Raw genomic sequence first — 20,008 nt, 5'->3', positions numbered from 1 at the left:
AGTGGGGATATGCCTTAGTAGCTCTTCCTCCCATTGACCTTTGACCAGCCTGGGACTCTGGCAGCATATATGGAGAGGAAGGCTATTGCCAACACTGGCTTTTTTGTTACTTTACCATATTAATGATCAGAGTCTTTAAGTGACCTCCCACTTGGGTTACAGTTGAGGCAGTTTTTTTCCTTTTTTTTTTTAAATGCTTATTTATTTTGAGAGAGGGAGAGAGAGCATGTGAACAGAGAGGGGCAGAGAGAGAGAGAGAGACACACACACACACACACAGAATCCCAAGCTGGCTTCTTACTGTCAGCACAGAGCCCGATGCAAGGCTTGAACTCATGAACTGTGAGATCATGACCTGAGCTGAAATCAAGAGTTGGACACTTAACCGACTGAGCCACCCTGGCGCCCCGAGACAGTTTCTTAATAAATAAGAGGATTTGTGCAAGACTTAGGTTGGCAGTCAGCAACCTCAGATTTGAGGAATGCTCTGGGCCCCACAGATGGTCCTTCTTTACTACCTAAGCACTCTTTCAGCTATTTCTGCCCAGTGGCTCATGCCTAGTCCTGGGCTATGTCTAGTTGAGGTGATAGAAACCTCTCCCAGAAGCTGATGAGTTCCAGAAGATGGTCCTAAGTCCATTTGTCCCTTCAGTGGCATAAGTGACATGGTACAAGCTGCCCCAACACCAGCATGGAGACAGGCAAAGTCCCTATGTTTTGGCCCTGGCCCTCTCTAGTGTTTGTGCCTTGGACACAAGAAGGCAACTGTTTTTTTCCAAAGAGAGAGCAGCACTTAAACGTTTCATCTTTTCCCATCTATGTTTAATATCACTCACAGATTTTTTTTCTCATTGACTAATTTCAAATACTTGAAATCTACACTTATTCAGGATTCAGCTAATTGTCAGGAGTCTGGCATTTTTTAAGCTTTGATCTGAGTAAAAACTGTCCTTGAGTTATTAACCAGAGTGTGTGTGGCATGTTTGGCTTTTGTGTAGCATGCAGCTGTGATCTTTGTTATGTAAGCCACTGGCCTGGGCTGACTACATGTGTCTATAGTGTTTGTAGCTCTGCCTCTTAGTAACCAAGGAGCTTAGAAAAATAATTCACCATCAAGGGTAAACTGATTGTTAATCTTTTTCGTATTCCAGATGTGCTCTTTGAACTTTTGCACTGCTTTAGTGGCAGAGAAAAGAGGCTTTTATAGGCTTTCATACAGAAGTAACTATTATAATCTGTTATTACACGGCACTTAAGCAACCATGAACACTGACTGGTTAAATGAATTTTTGTTAATCCACAGAAAAGAATACAATGCAGCCATGAAGAGAATGAGGAGGCTTTTTAGGTACTTATTTGGAGCAATCTCTAGAATGTATTGTTAAGTTGAAAATATAAGGCATAGAGCAGAATATAATATGCTACCAAATATGTAAAAATAAAAAAGGCAAAATCACCATACCTATACCTGCCTGTACCTGTACCTGCTTGTATATGCGTAAGATACCTTTGGAAAGTTACAGGGAAACTTGTAGTATTGGCTGTCCCGTGGGAAGGGACAGGGTGGCTAGAGATAGGACTGGGAAGGAAATTTTCCACTTTCAAAGTTTTCACATTTTCTTTCTTGTGAGTATATTATCTGTTTAAATAGAAATAAAGCAAAATGAACAAAAGCAAATGCGTTTCTATCAAGAAGTCTTGAAGTCTGTCTTTCAGGTGGTTTTGGAGTGCAGTCTTTTACCATGTGCTAGGCATGGTATTGTAAGTTCCACATTCGCATCCTTCTTTAGTAAGAACCGTTTTTGCATGGCTCATTGGGTTTGGGATCCATGGAGTGGAGCAGATTGGGGGTGGGGAGTGCTTCAAGGTCCACCTGGGCTGATCTGAATCTCTTTTGAGTTGGAGCCATATGGAGCTGGCTTGGTCTGTTTGCCTTGTTCATATGATGGGGTTTTTGACTCCCTCTGGGCCTGTTGGAGGCCAGCTGCTGATCATGTGCTTTGACATTGGTTTTTCTTGTTTTGTTTTGTTTTTTAATGTTTATTTATTTTTGTGTGTGTGAAAGAGAGAGAGAGAATGAGCAGAGGAGGGGCAAAGAGATAGGGAGACAGAGGATCCGAAGTAGGCTCCAGGCTCTGAGCCATCAGCACAGAACCTGACATGGGGCTTGAACTCGCAAACTGACTGAGCCAACTGACTGAAAGTTGGATGCTTAACTGACAGAGCCACCCAGGAACCCCTTGGTGTTGTTAATACAACATTGTAGGGAAATCCATTTTGGGCCCTTGTGAAGTCAGACCCTGTCCAGGCACAGGGTGTGGGCCAGTAGGGAGAAGGGGCTTAGAGACAGTGGATGAGGTGTTAATCCCCGCACTAACACATCAGGAGAGTTGGCACCTTTTTTAGCATCCCTCTCTGGTGGATGTCTTGTTTGGCAAGAGAAAAGGGCCTCTGTGGGTATTGCTTCTGTTTTCATTTCACTCTGCCTGCCAGCTCCTGAGGGCTTTCCTTCCTGCCCTGATAATCTCCCTGATTATTCCTTAAGGTGGAAAGTAAGAATCAGATTGCAGCTAGATAGGGATTCTTCCTGGGAAGGATGGATACCTCTGGCTTTCCCAGGTTACAGGGCTGGCTAAATGGCTGGGCAGAGCTAGTACTGGACAGATGTAGGGATAGAGGGGTGGCACTCTTAGGAATGATGGTGGGCCTGCCATTGTTCATCTCATTGCTGGATTTGGAAGATGAGAATCCCCTTTGGCACTTGCCATTTTCTGGGATCACTTTTTTCTTTTTTGATGGGGGGGTGGTGTTAATGAGCATACATCCTCCATAACTGAAAGTATCATCATTCATAAACAGTTGGACCTGAAAGTACTAGCATGTATTCCAGCAGGGACATGATATGGAAGATGACAGTAACTGAGGCCTTTCTGCCAGTTACTTCTGATTTCCAAGAGACCCTTGGTTGCAGTGAAGGCTCTTTAGACTGTTTGGATGTATGGATGGTAGGAGGGGAGTGATGATGATGGTCTAGGCTGGGTCTGGAATTTGAGACTTTGGTGTTAACTTCAGATGATATGTTTGAGGGTATATGTACCTTCTTGGTAGATACAGGTGTATTTGGTGGAGGGTAGTGGTTGGGGTGGTTACTGCAGCTTCACAGTGGTGTTGAGAGACAAACAGGAGTTTGCCAGGTGGGTCTGGGTACAGTAAGGCCTGTGAGTAGATCTATAAGTTGTCTAGTGCAATGAGATGGCTTCCTGGTCACAGTCAGAATGAACCCGTTGAGGGAAGAGTCTTATGTTCCTTGTCAAGGGGCCTGGACATCTTTATTTAAGGAGTGCGGGCTGTAGGAGTATTTTGAGCATAGACAAATGTGATCAGATTTGCTAATTGTACAGGAGACCTTCTAGAGGGGTAGAGGCTGAGCTTGGCCTCCTGGGCAGTAAGAACTGTTAAGAGCTTAAGCATGTGATGGGACTTCAGGAGGTGCTAGATGATGGTTTAAAAAAAAAAAAAAAAAAAAAAAGGATTCCTTTCCCTTTTTCTGAAATATTTAACTGGAAGCATTTAATCAGAAGTGAACAGTTATATTTATAAATGCCTTAAGTGTGTATTTTGAGATAACACAGTATATCATGTTTAGTTAAGAAGACTCCTACTAGGTCATTGGGAGGGGTTCCTTATTTTCATGGCTATATGTAGATTACTTTCAATTTGTTAAGTTTAGAAAAATTTATCAGTGAATCCGTCAGGGCTGAGTGATCTTTGGGGAAGGACGTTTTTTGAAAAACTCCCTTCCTGTCTTGTTAGCTTGTTCACGTAACTTTCTTGTGGCATCACTTTCAGTATATTGTGCTTTGGCCATCTGTGATTCTCTTTATAGGAAAATGGCTATGATTTTGATTAGTTATCAAAACCTATAAAAAATCTCCATCATCTTTTAGATTAATTGAATCCATTTTGTTAATAAATTTCTTTTTAATGTTTATTTTTGAGAGAGAGAGAGAGAGAGAGAGAGTGCAAGCAAGGAAGGGGCAGAGAGAGAGGGAGACACAGAATCCAAAGCAGGGTCCAGGCTCTGAGCTGTCAGCACAGAGCCCATTGTGATGCTCGAACTCATGAACTGTGAGATCATAACCTGAGCCAAAGTCAGACGCTTAACTGACTGAGCCACCCAGCACCCCTTGTTTATTTTTAGAGAGAGAGAGAGAGAGCGCGTGAGTGGAAGAGGGGCAGGGAGAGTGGGAGACAGAATCCCAAGCAGGCTCCACACTCTCAGTGCGGAGCTAAATATGAGGCTCGATCCCACGAACCGTGAGAGAGGAAGAGAGGGAGAATTCCAAGCAGGCTCCATGCTGCCAGCACAGAGCCCAACTTGGGGCTTGAACTCAATGAAACTGTGAGATCATGACCTGAGCCTAAACCAACAGTCGGATGCTTAAGTGAGCCACCCAGGCACCGCGATTCTGACTTTTCTATATCCTTGCCAATACTTGTTATTTTCTTTTTGTTTGATGTCCAAGAAGTATTTTTATTTTTATTTTTTTTTTATTAATCCATTTTTATTTTTTTTTTATTTTTTTATTTTTATTTTTTTTTCTGAAATTTATTGACAAATTGGTTTCCATACAACACCCAGTGCTCATCCCAAAAGGTGCCCTCCTCAGTACCCATCACCCACCCTCTCCTCCCTCCCACCCCCCATCAACCCTCAGTTTGTTCTCAGTTTTTAACAGTCTCTTATGCTTTGGCTCTCTCCCATTCTAACCTCTTTTTTTTTTTTTTTTTCCTTCCCCTCCCCCATGGGTTCCTGTTAAGTTTCAGAAGTATTTTTAATTTTAACTTTTTAATATTTTAGTTAATATACAGTGCAATATTAGTTTCAGAAGTAGAATTCATTGTTTCATTACTTATATATAACATCCAGTGCTCATCACAACAAATGCCCTACTTAATACCCATCACCCACCTGGCCCATCTCCCACCCTCCATCAACCCTCAGCTTGTTCTCTATTGTTAAGAGTCTCTTGTGGTCAGGACACCTGGGTGGCTCAGTCAGTTAAGCATCTGACTTTGGCTGAAGTCATGATCTCGTGGTTCGTGGGTTCGAGCCCTGCTGTGTGCTGACAGCTCAGAGCCTGGAGCCTGCTTTGGATTCTGTGTCTCCCTCTCAGTCTGCCCCTCTCCCCCCCCACCTCAAAAATAAATAAACATTAAAAAGTCTCTTGTGGCTTCTTTTCCTTTCTTCTCTTACTCTGCTTAGCATAATACATTCTAGTTCTGTCCACATCATTAAAAATGGCAAGATTTCATTTTTGATGGCTGAGTAATATTCCATTGTATGTATGTACTGTATGTGTATATATACACATACACACGTACACTACATCTGTGTGTGTATATGTGTGTGTATGTATATATGCATACATATACGTATGTATGTACACACACACACACACTACATCTTCTCTGTATGTTAGGGCTCAGTGTTGTTGAACCAACTATAGGCTCACATTTAGTCATGTGAGGAAACAGACCTTTAGGGTTGTGGTCAGCTTGTGGAGCAGTATGTAGCTCAGTGGTTAAGAGCATGGACTCTGGAGCCACCCTCTGCATTTGTATCCTGGCATCCCGAGATAAGTTACTTAACTTCTCTGTGCTCAGTTTTCCTTATCTGTAAAATGGGAGTGATATTAGTACTTAACTCTTATATGGAATGGTTATGAGAATTTAGTGAGTTAATTCCTATAATGTGCTTAGAATAGTGCCTGATAAAAAGAGGGGTGCTGGGGCACCTGGGTGGTTCCGTCAGTGAAGTGTCTGACTCTTGATTTCAGCTCAGGTCATAATCTCACCCTGCTTCGGGCTCTGTCCCAAGTGTGGAACCTGCCTAAGTTTCCTTCCTGTCCCTCTTTCCCTATCCCATATGCACGGGGTGGGGGGAGGGGGGGGCTTTCTAGTTCCCCCGCTTTCCCCCCCTCAAAAAAAAGGGGGGGCATGCATGTTAGCTTTTGTTGTAATTGAAAAAAAGTATTTTTTTCTACCTGAGGAAGAAAGTATCTATACATTTAAAAATTTTTTTACAGGAGTGCCTGGGTGTCTCAGTCAGTTAAGCATCCGACTTTGGCTCAGGTCATGATCTCGTGGTTTGTGGGTTCGAGCCCTGTGTCAGACTCTGTGCTGACAGCTCAGAGCCTGTTTCGGATTCTCTGTCTCCCTCTCTGCCCCTCCCCCACTCATGCTTTGTTTCTCTTTTTCTCTCAAAAATAAACATTTAAAAGTTTTTTTAAAAAATAAAGTTTTCAAATGTTTGTATATCAGAGTACAGTTAGATGTAATTGAAACAGTATTTTCTGTCAGTGCTTGTGTTTTCTGTATTTGAGTAACCATGTTTAGTACCTGCTAGCTGGACTTGAATTATGGAGGGTGAAGATGGTACAGCAAACAAAGTCAGGAAGTTGGTATTTCAAGTATTTTCTTGTAGGCTTTCCTTTACTGGCTCAGCCAGGACATCTTTGCCTCTAGGGCTGTCACGAGTAGAGAATAGCCACTCTAGGGGTCTCACTTAGCCCTGGGGCAGATGATAACAGAGAGTACCTCTTGTATGAGACTGTGGTGGTCGGACTTTCCCAGGAGCATATGGACATGCCTTAGCTTGCATGGTTAGAAGTTTCTGTTGGAAGATGTGGAACTTTTGATGTTTACCTTTTGTAAGACTTTTTGGTCTCTGTTAAGTGTGAAACCAAGGAACAGTTGTGGTCCAAAATAAGAATGTCAGAATCCTTGGCCAAATGCCTTGAAAGCAGGGCAGGATGATCTATCTACAGGCAGGTGAATACCTGCAGCCCAACCCTCCCATCATTGAGCTGGCAGCAAGCAGCATAGACTGGGATCCCTGGATTGAAGAAGCAAGGAGAAAAAGTCAGGGTTGTGGATAGAGTTTTGGGCTGCTTCTAATCTTGGGTGCTTTGAGGGGGGTGAGGATGGGATAGATCTTCCTTTTGTGCCTTGTACCTCAGAGAGGGCCAAGGAGACTTAGGCTGTGTTGTTCGATAGCCCCATCTGCCTCATAGCTGGGCAGCTGATAATTTCCTCCTTGCCATTTCTGTGGAGGAGGCAGGTGTTCTCTTGGTGTAGCATATATTACCTTAATTACTGCAATCCTACAAAGGAGAACCCTTGGGGCACACTTTCTTCAAACTGTTGTAAAAGAAGCAGCTAGAAGAACCACAGCTGGGGACTGGGGGTGGGGGAACATGTCTCCTGAAGCAGATGGCACCTTGCAATGAGGCCCTGGTAGGGGGGTTGGAGGGTAGTAAGGGGACTGTGTGCCTTGCTCCCACAGCATGGTCATGCTCAAGTAAGCATCTTTTCCCCCACCTAGAGCTTGCCTTGCCTAAGCCTGCCCTGAATGGTCTGTTAGGAGCATGTCCCTGGGACTGTTTGTGTCCTGATCTCTGTGGCTGGGGCCTGCTTCTACTGGGTGGGACACTTTCTGCAAACAGCTGATATTTCACATTTGCACGTGTCATGGGAGAGGAACAGCAGATAGCAGAGAAGAGGGCAGAACGTGGGTGTTTGTACCAGGTTCACAAGTACAGAGGCTAGCCCCTGTCAGTGTGACAGGCACTGACAATAAGTAACAAGGTGTTCAATATCCTTTCTTTCTGCCCTCATATCTTGTAGCATAAGGTGCCTATTCAGAGCAAATATCAATAGCAGTGGCTTTGCTCAGTCCCTCGGTGAGTCCAGTTGGGTGAATTGAACCATAAGAGCCCCACTGGAAATCTGGGTGTGCCTTCTCCTAACCCTGGTAGAGCACCTGGGAATAGTCCTCTGCAACACTGGCATGATTGTAGATACCATACAAGCCTCCCAAGTGAGTACCAGCTTAGGCTGGTAAAGGGAAGAGGCTGACTGGTGACGGCCTTGCAGTTCAGGCCTATAAGGCGCCTCAAAGTAGCCCTGCCTAGAAAAGGCAGGCAGCCAGGAGAGTCTCTGAAACCAGGGGAACAGCTGCTCAGGACCGCAGCTGTGGGAAGAATAGGTTGGGGTTTGTGTGCATGGTGCTGCCCAGCCCCTCACTGCCTTGATCATTTTGTTTTGTCTCTGTTTGAGATATCCTTGGAAAGTGACCTGGAGAGGAGTGGAGGGGTAGATACCCACGTTCCACTGGGAAGTCCAGAGCAGAGGGTGGTTTGGCAGTTGGGGCCCAAGGGCCAGGTAGCTGTACAAAATCCCTGGTGGTTTCCGTAGATGTTAATGGTGCCAGTGCTTTAAGACCCACCGTAGTCCCTACTGCAGAGCTGCTTTCATGTAAGAGGCTCTCTGCTTCCCTGCTACTCCTTCCTGAGCCAGCAGTGGCCTTGGCCCCATGGCCAGTTGAATCATGGTCCTTTTCTGTGGGTCTCTTTTCTCACTCACAGGAAGACCTGTATTAAGTTCTTTGAGGTAACAGGTTTCATTGACAGCAGAAGGGCCAGCTCTGAAACCTGAGTTTGTCAGTCTCTGAAAACAGAGATTCTCAAGTGTCCTCTGGTGTGGTTGGAGGCTGGGGCCACATCAGGGTGGAGCTGAGTGTAGACTAGTTACTGCTCAATCCCTTGCCTTACTAGCGTTGGGCAGGAATCTGTATCTAGGGGTCCTGGAAATACTGTACTACTTATGCCTGAGTCTCCTTTTGGGAAGGGTTTTGCACATGCCATCTCTCAGGATCTGGCAATGTGTGCAAAGTCACAGGCTCCTACACTACCAAGGGTCACCCATCCACTGACTTTCCCCTGAGGTTCAAAAGAAGTTCAGTGGAGACAAGGAGAAGCCAAACCTGGCTCCAGAGGAAAGATACCAAGGTCTCAGAGCTGAGCTTGCTCCTCAGTCTTGTGGGACAGTGCTATGCCTTTCCATAGCCTGATTCAGCATAGTAGATGACAGACCTAGCCTGTCCTGTGGGATCCTGAGATACAGGCCGGTAGCTCTGTTAGATATGGCAGATACTACTTGAGCCATGTTCTAGCCAGACCCAGCTATACCCATCCTGGCTTCCCTGGGCCTCCCCTGGCCATCAGGTATCTGTTTCTTTTGGGGTAGAGTAAAGGTATGACTCATGGAAGGCTGCTTTTATGCAGGTGCTGGCTATGTAGCCTCTCACCTTGCCCATGGTTTTGAGCTGACACCTGCCCCTATCTCAGTATAGGGCCTGGGTACCCCTGCGAGGGCAGGCTCCACCTGGTATCAGTCCCTGGTGTCACCAGCTACCTACCTGCAGATAACCTTTTTCTCCTGCTCTCCTTACCTTGACTTCCATGCTGAGCAGACCCCCAGGGTACCCCTGACCCCTCTGGCCTGGAGCCGCCAGAGGCATAGCCCTAGGGTTGTGTGGATCCTGTTCCTTGGTTCCATGGTTCTGAGAGCTTGGGGTAACAGCCATGTGAGTACCAAAATGGACCCTCTGTAATGTCACTGCACTGTCTGCTGAGTGAAAAGATCTCTTTTGTTTTCCCATTGTCCATTGCTGAGCTGCTCCAGGCAGTGGATCCTATCAGATTTTTTTAAGATACTTGAGGTTTGGGGAAAAGCATTTATCTGATGGATTCCAGGGAGGGATGCCTCTGAGGAAGTGACCATCCTTGAGAAGCAGCCCTGCCAGGAGGTCTCCCAGGGCACATGTGCTCTCTCTACAGCAATCCCAGGCTCAATAAGCACCCTGGCCAAGCTAGTCCAGCACCTTTCCTCTATAGCCAGTCTCATAAGTGACATTTTGAGAGCCATCGGGGATGGTTGTTGAGCTCTGTCAAGTGCTCTGAAGGCCAGATGGCCTCCCCGGGAAACTGGGGACAAGCAAGAGTGGAGCAGGCCTGGGGCTGCCATTGCTGGGTGTTAGTTAGGAGAGGTGGGTGGTGACCAGTTCCATCCCTGCTTGCTCCCTCAGGGAAGAAGGAAGTACGAAGTCTGAAGTGCCTAGGATTCACCATGGAACTGGTATTAGAAATGGAGAGGGAAGAGAAATTCGAGGGTGAGTGCCTCCTTTGGGCTGGTATTCCCTAGCCATTCTTGTTTAATTCTCTCACCAACCCTGAAAGAGTTCAGTCAAGAGAATTCAGTGGGCCAAGTGATAGAACTGGGATTCAAACCCAAGTCTGTCTAGTCCCAAAGCCCAATGGTGACTGGGACCCATTTCTTGGGGAGAGATGGCTGCCGTGGTGGCATGGAGGCCAAGGCTCAGGTTTACTTTGTGAGGCGTGGGCTGGACTCTGTGTGCTGGCTAGCCACAGGCCAGGACTAGAACCTCCTGGGCACGCACAGCACCAGCCCCCTTCCAAGATTCTGTGTTAATGTGCTGAAGATGCAGAAAGAAGTCTTTCTACTTGGCAGTGGGAGTCCTCTCCAATTGCTAGTTCCTTGGGACTAAGGCCCCTGACATGTCCTGGCAGATGGAAGTTGCAGTGGTTGGGCTCCTGGAGCAATTGTGTTGGAGTCCCTGGCACCCCCATGGGAGTCTTCTACCTCCAGGGCATTGTAACCAGGGATGGCGTCTGGGAGTGCCAAGATGATGAACCATTTCCTTTCCTCAGCCGCCCCCACACTTCTGTGATAGAGACTTCCCCTCTGAGTGATCATGGAAGGGGAAGTGGGTGGTGCCAGAGCATCGGAAGTGGGCACCTAGGGCTCTCTGGCCCAAATGTGGCTTGGCTTCCCCTTGCATCACTGGCATCTAATAGGTGTCTGACATGGCAAGGGGTAGGCTTTTCTGTGTGGGCACCCATAGGCTGGCTACTCATTCGTTCTCTCTGGGAGTGTCAAGGCTCGTTCTCTTTGGAGAGGGAAGAATGATTAGTTGGGTGGCTCTTCTGTCAGAGTGTTTTCCCCATTGTATGGTCTCAGCTATCCTCTGACTCAGAGACACCTGGACCTGACTTCCTACAGGAGGGTGTGGTGGTCCAGGCAGCTGTGCCCCCTTGTTTTCTTCTGGCCCTCACCTCTCATTGTCCTCTCAGACAGCTGGTTCCAGCCCTGTGATAAATGTGACAACTCTCATTCCCAGGCCTATCACCCCAGCTTCACACCAAGCCCATCCAAAGAGGGTGATTGCTCCTGCTGCCAACTTAGAAAGCTGCTGACTTTGGGTCCAGAAGTTCTGTTTGGGGTTCTCTTCTGAAGCAGAGGGTGGTGGGGCTGGAGGGGAGGCTTACCCAGAGGTGTGGGAGTGACCATAGCTGCTGGACACTCTTAATGGGAAAGGGGACTTAGAACCATGGACTCTTCCAGAGCTGGCAGAGCTATTTACATCTGCTTCCTTGTTTCGTAGATGAGAAAATTGAAAGAAGTTAAATGACTTACCCAGGTGTAGAGCCAGGTCTCCAGCCTATCTGTAGTCCTCTTGCCAGAACCCAGAAGTAGCTTCGTCATTAGTCTCTGTAAGTGGGGGCATGATGCAGGCAGACAGCTCTAATTGCTTTGCTTTTCTTACAAAGAAAAATGACAACAAAACTCCTTACACTCAAGCCTAGGATTGCCCACAGGCAGTGTGTCACAATATGGTCTGATCATTGACAGTCTTGTACTTCAGGCTTCTTGCCAGCCCTTGACTACATTTCCCTTTTTATTTCAACAAACATTTCTTGAGCATGTACTCTGGGCCAGGTGTTATGCAAGGTGAACAAAAAGATGCTTAGATGGGGGCGCCTGGGTGGCGCAGTCGGTTAAGCGTCCGACTTCAGCCAGGTCACGATCTCGCGATCCGGGAGTTCGAGCCCCGCGTCAGGCTCTGGGCTGATGGCTCAGAGCCTGGAGCCTGTTTCCGATTCTGTGTCTCCCTCTCTCTCTGCCCCTCCCCCGTTCATGCTCTGTCTCTCTCTGTCCCAAAAATAAATAAACGTTGAAAAAAAAAAAAAAAGATGCTTAGATGTGGCCCCGATAGCCAGAGAACTTTGGTTGCTTCAAGGGAGAGAAACCCAGGGCGTCTGGGTGGCTCACTTGGTTGAATGTCTGATTCTTGATTTCGGCTCACGTCATGATGCCAGGGTCATGGGATCGAGCCCTGCATCAGGCTCTGTGCTGAGCCTGGAGCCTGCTTAAGATTCTCCCTCTCCCTCTCCCCAGCTTGCTCTTCCTCCCTCTCCCTCTCTTCCTGCCTCCCTCTCTCCCACTCTCTTAAATAAGTAAAATGATTTAAAAAATAGAAAAAAAACAAAAAGGAGAGAAACCCATCTCTAACCAGCTGGTCAGCCAGAATTCAGGCAGGGCAAACAGAGGAGTGAGGTCTCAGGGATTCAAATGCTGTCTTGGACTTTCTTTCTCTGTCTCTTTCACCTGCTTTGTGCTTACTAGTTTTAGTCTGTCAAACTGGCATTCAACATAAGATTGGAACAATGGCAGCACAGAGCTTTGAGACCCACTCTCCTCCCAGCATCCTTGTAGAAAAATCAGGAAGATCTCTTATTGATCCAGTTTGGGTCAGGGAGGAGGAATTACTAGGATTAGTAGTCCACCCTGGAGACAGAATTGGTGTGGGGGTAGGGGGGGTACTTCTTAAGAGAAGGTGAGTACTATCCCCTAAAGAAAGGGGGCTGGCTGGCAAATCCTAGCACTCCTTGTTCACCTACCCTACTGCTTGTTCTTGCAGCCTTGGGGGAGGGGTGACAGGAGGCTTTGTGCCCAGGATGGAACTCATCCAGATACCAGTAGGGAGTAGTGTTGGACAGGTCAGCCAAATCTGGAGTTCAGAAACCTTGTACGGGTTACGTGAAGTGTTTTCTAATGGAGCCCAGTCTTTGAGGAACTCTCACTGTTCCACTTTCAGAGCATCTTCCTTTTTCCTGAGATTGAATTGTGGGCCACCTCAAGAAGAAGGAGGTGGTAGCTTCACCCTTGTGGGTACCTGCTTGGTACACACCTGAATGTCCCTCAGAGGAAAGGAGAATTGAGCTTCTGAGAATGTTATCTACCAGACCACAAGCCTTCACGTAGCCTCGCAGTGACTCAGTTTTCTCAACCTTCAGTTGGGGATTATTGTACCTGCTGATTGGTTAGAGACTCAGTGTTTCTTCTAAGTAGATCTTAGGGCTCTTTGACCACGCTAATTGCTCCCACCTCACTTGGTAGAGAAGGGAACCTAGGTCCAAGGAAGTGAGTGACTGCCGAGGAACTGCCATCTTGGAGGGACAGGGCTGTATCCAGGACCAGACTGCAGAAGGCTTTCAGGCCATACTGCTGCCCTACCACCAAGGGTGATAGTGTCTCTTTCTAATAGAGGCCAGACCACCCTCTGCAGTACCCTAGATTGAGACTGACAACCACAGACTGTCTACAGAATGTGCAGTGGCAATTTGACCTTGGCCTTATTGGTTTGTCTCCTGTCTGCCTGATTCCTCAAGAATGGCAGGAGAAGGACCTGCTCCTTTCTGCTGTACAGCTTCTCAAGGCCTGGGGAGAAGTTTCATTGAGAGCGGGGTAACTTAATCCGTTTAGAGTAACTTCGTGCCCTTTAACATCTCTTCTTCTATTTTGAGCATCTAGTGCCTTGCTCTGTGTTTGCTCTGCCCTTTCTAGTCTTTGGTCTGAATTTTTCACCAAAAGGAAAAACAGGAAGCCATTGTATCAAGACAACACAGTTGGAAAATCCTTCATTGACTTCATTTAAAATTTTCTGTTTATGCTACTGTTTGTTTCATGAGTGTTCCCCATCACAATTTTGAGTGTCTGGGATAAGCCACAGTCATTTCACTGGCCTTGTATAGCCACCCACCTACTCAAACTTAACATGTCCAAAAGGCCTGCTCCTTCTGTTAGTAGGTGGTACTACCATTCACCCTTTTGTCCAGGACAGAAACCTGGGAGGCATCCTTGTTCGCTTTCAGACCAGCAGCACACACATCCAGGGAGTCCTGTCAGCTCTGCCACCAGTCTTCTTAAATCTCTCTCCGCTCCAGCCCAACTGGCCACCTTTTCCCGTTTTTCAGACATGCTGAGCTCATTCACTTTACCCCTCAAGTTCTTTTTTCTTTTTATTTTTTTTTTAAATTTTTTCAACGTTTTTTATTTATTTTTGGGACAGAGAGAGACAGAGCATGAACGGGGGAGGGGCAGAGAGAGAGGGAGACACAGAATCGGAAACAGGCTCCAGACTCTGAGCCATCAGCCCAGAGCCTGACACGGGGCTTGAACTCGAGGACCGCGAAATCGTGACCTGGCTGAAGTCGGACGCTTAACCGACTGCGCCACCCAGGCGCCCCTTCTTTTTTGTTTTAAATGTTTGTTTATTTATTTTGAGAGAGAGAAAGTGAGGAAGTGCATGAGCACACATGCAGGGGAAAGGCAGAGAGAGGGAGATTGAGAACCCCAAGCAGGCTCTGAGCTGTCAGCACAGAGCCCGATGCAGGGCTTGAACTCACGAACCTTGAGGTCATGACCTGAGCTGAAGTCAGATGCTTAACCGACTGAGCCACCCAGGTGCCCTGAAGTTCTTGTTTCTGATTTTCTCACCAAGCATGCCTTTGCTTAGGGATCACGCCTCAGCAAAGACTAACTTGACTGCTCCATCCCAGTTAGTCCCTATCCCCACTCCCTTTTCCAGCCCATCACCTTGCTTTGTTTCCTTCAGAGCATGTTTTATCTACCAGGTGTTTTCTTGTTTGCTTATTGGTTTACTTATATATTTTGTGTTCTCTGCTGCTTTTCCACCTCCCACCACCCAGTTTGTCAGCTCCATGGAATAGGCAGGCCTTTGTTAACTAATTGGTGGCAAGTGGGTTGGTTGCTCTTCCTTTCCAGAGAATGAGAAGGTAGCACAGTGGCCCTAAACCAAATTGCTGCCACAGCTGTTATTACTGAATGAGGTGTATAACATTCCGTTTTTCACCCCAGGCTGCCTTTCATATGCATACATAAACACTTTCTGTACATACTTTCTGTATTTAATTGTGTTTGGAAAAAATATCGGTTATAAAAATGATAGCTCCGAATGAAGATACATCATAGGCCTGTGATTTTCCTTGGGAAAGCTTTTAACTTCATGGCACTTTGAGGAGCAAGAGACAAGGAGCTTGAGGTGTTGATTGTTTTACATTGATCGTTTCAGAGGCTCAGTAGGTTCTTCTATAGCTATAAGGGACCATATTGGTTTTCTATTGCTGCTGTAATAATAGTAGTGACTTAAAGTAATTGTTTTAGGGGCATCTGGCTGGTTCAGATGGTAGAACATTGGACTCTTGATCTTGGAGTTGTGAGTTCAAGCCCCACCTTGGGTGTAGAGATTACTTAAAAACAAAATCTTTAAATAAATAAATAAAATAATCATTTTACAGTTCTGAAGGACAGAAGTCCTAAAACCAAGATGTCAGCAGGCTGGCATTCTTTTTAGAGACTCTGTGGGGAGAATCTGCTTCCTTGCCTTTTCTGGCTTCTAGTGTCCACCTACATTTCTTCACTTGTGTCCCCATCTCTCCATCTTCAAAGCCAACAGTGTAGCATCTTCCAGTCTCTCTCTGCCTTCACATCACCTTTTCTGACTAGACCCTCTTGCCTCCCTCTTACAAAGACCCTTGTGATTGCATTGCTTCTCCATCCAGATAATCCAGGACAATCCACTCTCCCATTTCAAGAGCCTTAATCACTTCTGCAAAATCTTTTGTACCATTAAGATAGCATATTCACAGGTTCTGGGATTAGGACTTGGACATCTTTGGGAAGCCTTACTCAGTGTATGACAGGGACTATGCATTTTCTTCCTCTGGGTAAATCGATATAAATGGTAAGTGATTTGGGAATTGAAAACAAAAACAGGAAAACTTAACCTATTTTCCATACAAACCAAGATGATGGTGAATCTTAAATCAATTCTAAGTAAATACTTTGTTTTTTTTTATGAAGCTCTTCAGGTTTGTTTGTTTTTTTTTAATTTAAAATCCATATTTATAGCTCTATGGTAGTTTTTGTCAAAATAATTACATAGTTTATTTTTGAAGAAAAGTATTCAAAATACTTAAATTTCTGTATTAGGTCTTTGGAAATGTAAACCTCTGTTGTTTTGGTGACAGTTATTGAGCTCCTATACATGGCAACAAAAATAGCTTCCAGATATCCTTGAGTCATTGACTTAAGTAGGAACTGGTTCTTTTGGGCAATTTCACTATTTTTGATGGATCCCATGGCTACATTTTTATTAAAATTGTTAGAGTAACTACCGCTTCAATCTGAGAAAGCTAAAACAAGGAAAATTTTCTAGTTCAAGTCTTGTACCTTCTAGCCAGTAAAATCTGTATACAAAATCTGTCATGCAGGGTCGGTCATCCTTGTGTGAGAGAGAAATGGGCTAGGACTGGTCACTACACACAAACACACAGACATGTGTATATGCATGTGTACCACCTCTCAGACTCCTGACATCCTGGGCACTGGAGGAACTTGTGATGGATCATGTAGACCCTGCGTCAGGGAACTCCTGTCTTGGCCAAGGAAGATAGACAGGGACAGTCCCAGGACAAGTAACTACTGGTGACTGGAAAGGTTCAGTAGGATTCAGGATTGATCAGGGATGTGAGCAGTGTGCCAGGGCTAGGGGGAGGGGAGAACCAAACAATGTTATGGAAAACTTAAAGGAGCAGCAAGCGTCGGGGTTGGATCATGATGCACTGGCACAAAGGGAGGACCCAGTGGGCATGAGCAGCTGTGGGCATGGTTCTGAGAGGGCGCATAGGACAGCAAGCAGCTCTCCCTAAGGATTCTTTGGGGAGGGCTAGAATGGGCAGTGGCTTTCCTGGGCAGTGTTCTCCCACAGCCACATGGCCTCAGGAGGTGGTGAGTGGTGGGCTTGTCTTTAGGGAAATCTTTTCTGCTCAAGCAGCATTGAGGAGAGCCACACCTCTGCCCCTGGCATCCCAGGCCCCTGGAGCAAAGTTTGGTCTCTAGTAGCTGTAGGGCTCTATAGCAGACAGCCCATCCTGGGGGGTTCCATGCTGAGAATTCAGGCCTGTGGCCTAAAGTCAAGTGCTGCTATCTTTGGCTGGATCATATGTATGTTCTTTATATGTGAGAAGCAGGGCTTTGTGCTTAGGAAGCCTTTTTTCAGTGGGCACTGGGTGGAAGTGTGTGTTCTGGTCAGCTGGCTGTGGCTGCCTGGTGAGGTGGGAAGGTGGGGGCTCCCTGGAGAGCAGAGACTGCCAGCTGTAGCCTTCAGACAGGAGGCACCAGTACCTTTGTCTTCCTCTAGGGCTGGGGTCTGGGCCTTGCCCCATTTCTGGCCTGATTCACTGCAAGTCAGAAATCCCAGGTCCACAGCTCCTTAAAACCAGTGCATCTGACCACTGTCTTCTGGTGATGGGATAGGGGCTTGGGGACAGTTTTACTGCCTGAGTGGTTACCACCTCAAATGAGACAAGACACATGACAGGAAAGATGTGGGTTTTGGAATCTGAAGATTTGGTCAAATCCCATTTCAACCATTTCTCAGCTTTGCGGGCTGGTGACCAAGGCCCCCAGTCTCTTGATGAGGTGGAAGTGGCAGTAACTGTTGTGCCACACACACAGGGTTATTGCTGTGCTGCTCTCTTTTTTTTTTTAATTTTTTTTTCAACGTTTATTTATTTTTGGGACAGAGAGAGACAGAGCATGAATGGGGGAGGGGCAGAGAGAGAGGGAGACACAGAATCGGAAACAGGCTCCAGGCTCTGAGCTGTCAGCCCAGAGCCCGACGCGGGGCTCGAACTCCCGGACCGCGAGATCGTGACCTGGCTGAAGTCGGACGCCTAACCGACTGCGCCACCCAGGCGCCCCACTGTGCTGCTCTCTTAACAGGTTGTCATGTTGTGGTCAGTGACTGTGTTGCATGTGGGAAGCCCTTGTGCTCTGTCTGGAGGATCTAGGAGGGGAGCCAGGGGAGGCCTACTGTGATTGGTGTGGCATGTGGATGTGGATCCTGAGGCAGGGGAAGCTGGTGGGCATGCCCAGGGTCACCAAGTACAATCTGAGCCAGACCTAGAAGGATGATTGTCACTTTGGTCCTCACTGCTGTTCAGCTGGCACCCCTTCATTTGTAGCCTTCTGTGGCCCAGAGGAGCGGCTGCTACTGCAGCTGCTGCTGCCAGGAGCCATAGAGCCTCCTGTGTTGAAGCCTGAGGAGAGGCATTGCCTATGGTAGCTTCATCATCCTACCTCTCAGGGCAGCAGTGGGCATCCCTGTGCCCGAGGAGAGCTGCTTCCCTGAGGCCAAATGATCTGTGTACTCACCAGCAGTAGAAAGGCCCCACCCACTCTTGGGGTTAAGGAGCTTAGAAGTTGGGTTGGTGCCCAGAGCAGCACCTTATCCCCTGAGCCAGGCAGTCCCAGTGTCTCTGGAGAATGGGAAAGGTGAGAACAGAGCCTGGCTCCAGGCCTTGGGCTTTCTAAAGCCAGCTCTGGGCAGTTCTCACAATAGTTTCCTTCTGATTGGTGGAAATCTATTAGGAGGGGAGCAGCAGGTCTCTAGGTCCTGTACCCGCTAGTGAGAGCCATTCAGCTTTGGCCTGTTGCCCACTATGGTTCTGGGGAAGCTTCATTTAACCAGGAACCAGGGTTCCTGGCTGAAAAGACATGAAAGCTCAGGGTATACAAGGCTTGGGATGGATACTGTGATTATGAAGGACACCTTGCCCTTGAGCTCACCAGTCCAAATGCAGGGCAGAGTTTGGGTTCCAGGGTCTGGTCAGTTCTACCTCTCCAGCCTTGTCCTGTATCTCCCATGCCAACCACTGGCCCTGTCATCCATCTGTTTTCACCCACATACCTTTGCTTACAGCCTGCTCATACCTCCCTACCCTCTCCCTACCCGCCTTTCCTCACCACACACATACTTAAACACACTGAGAATGTTTGAAACCTGCCTTTCTTTGTGAGGTACTCAGATACTTAAGCACTCTGCCCCTCTGGAGAGAGCTTCCCTACCAGAGGAGAACATCTACCCATGCCATTTGGGGGTGGGGGGAGGGGAAGGATGTGCTTAAGTATGTTGACATGGGCATGCTGCTCAGACCCCAAGAAGGCAGCAGAGGCTAGGAAAGCTATTTGGAGCGGCTACTTTAGGGAGCAGACCTGCTTGTCAGCCAGTCAGGCTTGCCTACCCTGTGTGGGTCCTGGCTTGCCATGGCTCTGTGAGCTCTACTCCTATTCCTTAGCCAAGCAGGCAGGCAGGCAGGCAGGTCCCTCTGTAGCTCACACCCTTTGGTCCCACCTGTGCTCATGACTTTACTGTACTTCTTCCTGGAATGACCTTTTTCACTCTTTTCCCTGTACCAAAGTGTGGTGCACTTCAGAGGTGTCACTTTTGCTCTATTTCTATTCAGGCAGGAAAAAGAAATAAAAGACATGCAGAGTAGAAAGCAAAAATACAATTGTTTTTATTTCTCAGACAGTATGTTTAGAAATCCCAAAGAATCTTCATAAAAGCTACTAGAACTAATTGGTGAGTTTTACAAGGTTTCAGGACACCAGGTGAATATATACAAAGTCAAATACATATGTGTATGTGTGCTTAATAGCTTTATTGAGATAAGATTTTATGCCGTAAAAACCACCCATCTAAAGTGTATAAATCATGGGCCCCTGGGTGGCTCAGTTGGTTAAGTGTCTGAATCTTGATCTCAGCTCAGATCTTTTTTTTTTTTTTTAATTTTTAAAAAATGTTTATTTACTTATATTTGAGAGAGAGCTAGAGAGCGGGCAGGGGAGGAGCAGAGAGACAGGGGGAGACAGAGAATCCCAAGCAGGTTCTGCACTGTCAGCACAGAGGCCAATGTGGGCCTCCAGCTCACGAACCATGAGATCATGACCTCAGCCAAAGTCAAGAGATGGTTGCTTAACTGACTGAGCCACTCAAGCATCCTGTCTTAGCTCAGATCTTGATCTCAGGATTGTGAGTTCAAACCCTGCATTGGGGTCTTCCCTGGGTGTGAAGTCTACTTTAAAAAATAAAACTAAAAACATTAAAAGCAAAAAAAAAAAACCCTGAAAGGTCAGTTGAAGCCCCCACTCCATC

At 46.8% G+C, this 20,008-nt stretch overlaps 1 protein-coding gene across 1 annotated transcript in view; it reads left to right on the top strand.

Moving 5' to 3' along the window:
* The window catches only part of RANBP10 (RAN binding protein 10), a 65,330-nt gene that overhangs the window by 24,297 nt on the left and 21,025 nt on the right, over positions 1-20,008 (top strand). The window lies entirely within an intron of this gene.

Source organism: Prionailurus bengalensis, chromosome E2 (assembly GCF_016509475.1).
Source record: "Prionailurus bengalensis isolate Pbe53 chromosome E2, Fcat_Pben_1.1_paternal_pri, whole genome shotgun sequence".
NCBI classification, from domain to species: Eukaryota; Metazoa; Chordata; class Mammalia; order Carnivora; family Felidae; genus Prionailurus; species Prionailurus bengalensis.
Note: the sequence above shows the minus strand (reverse complement) of the source record. Positions and strands in the feature narration are given on the sequence as shown.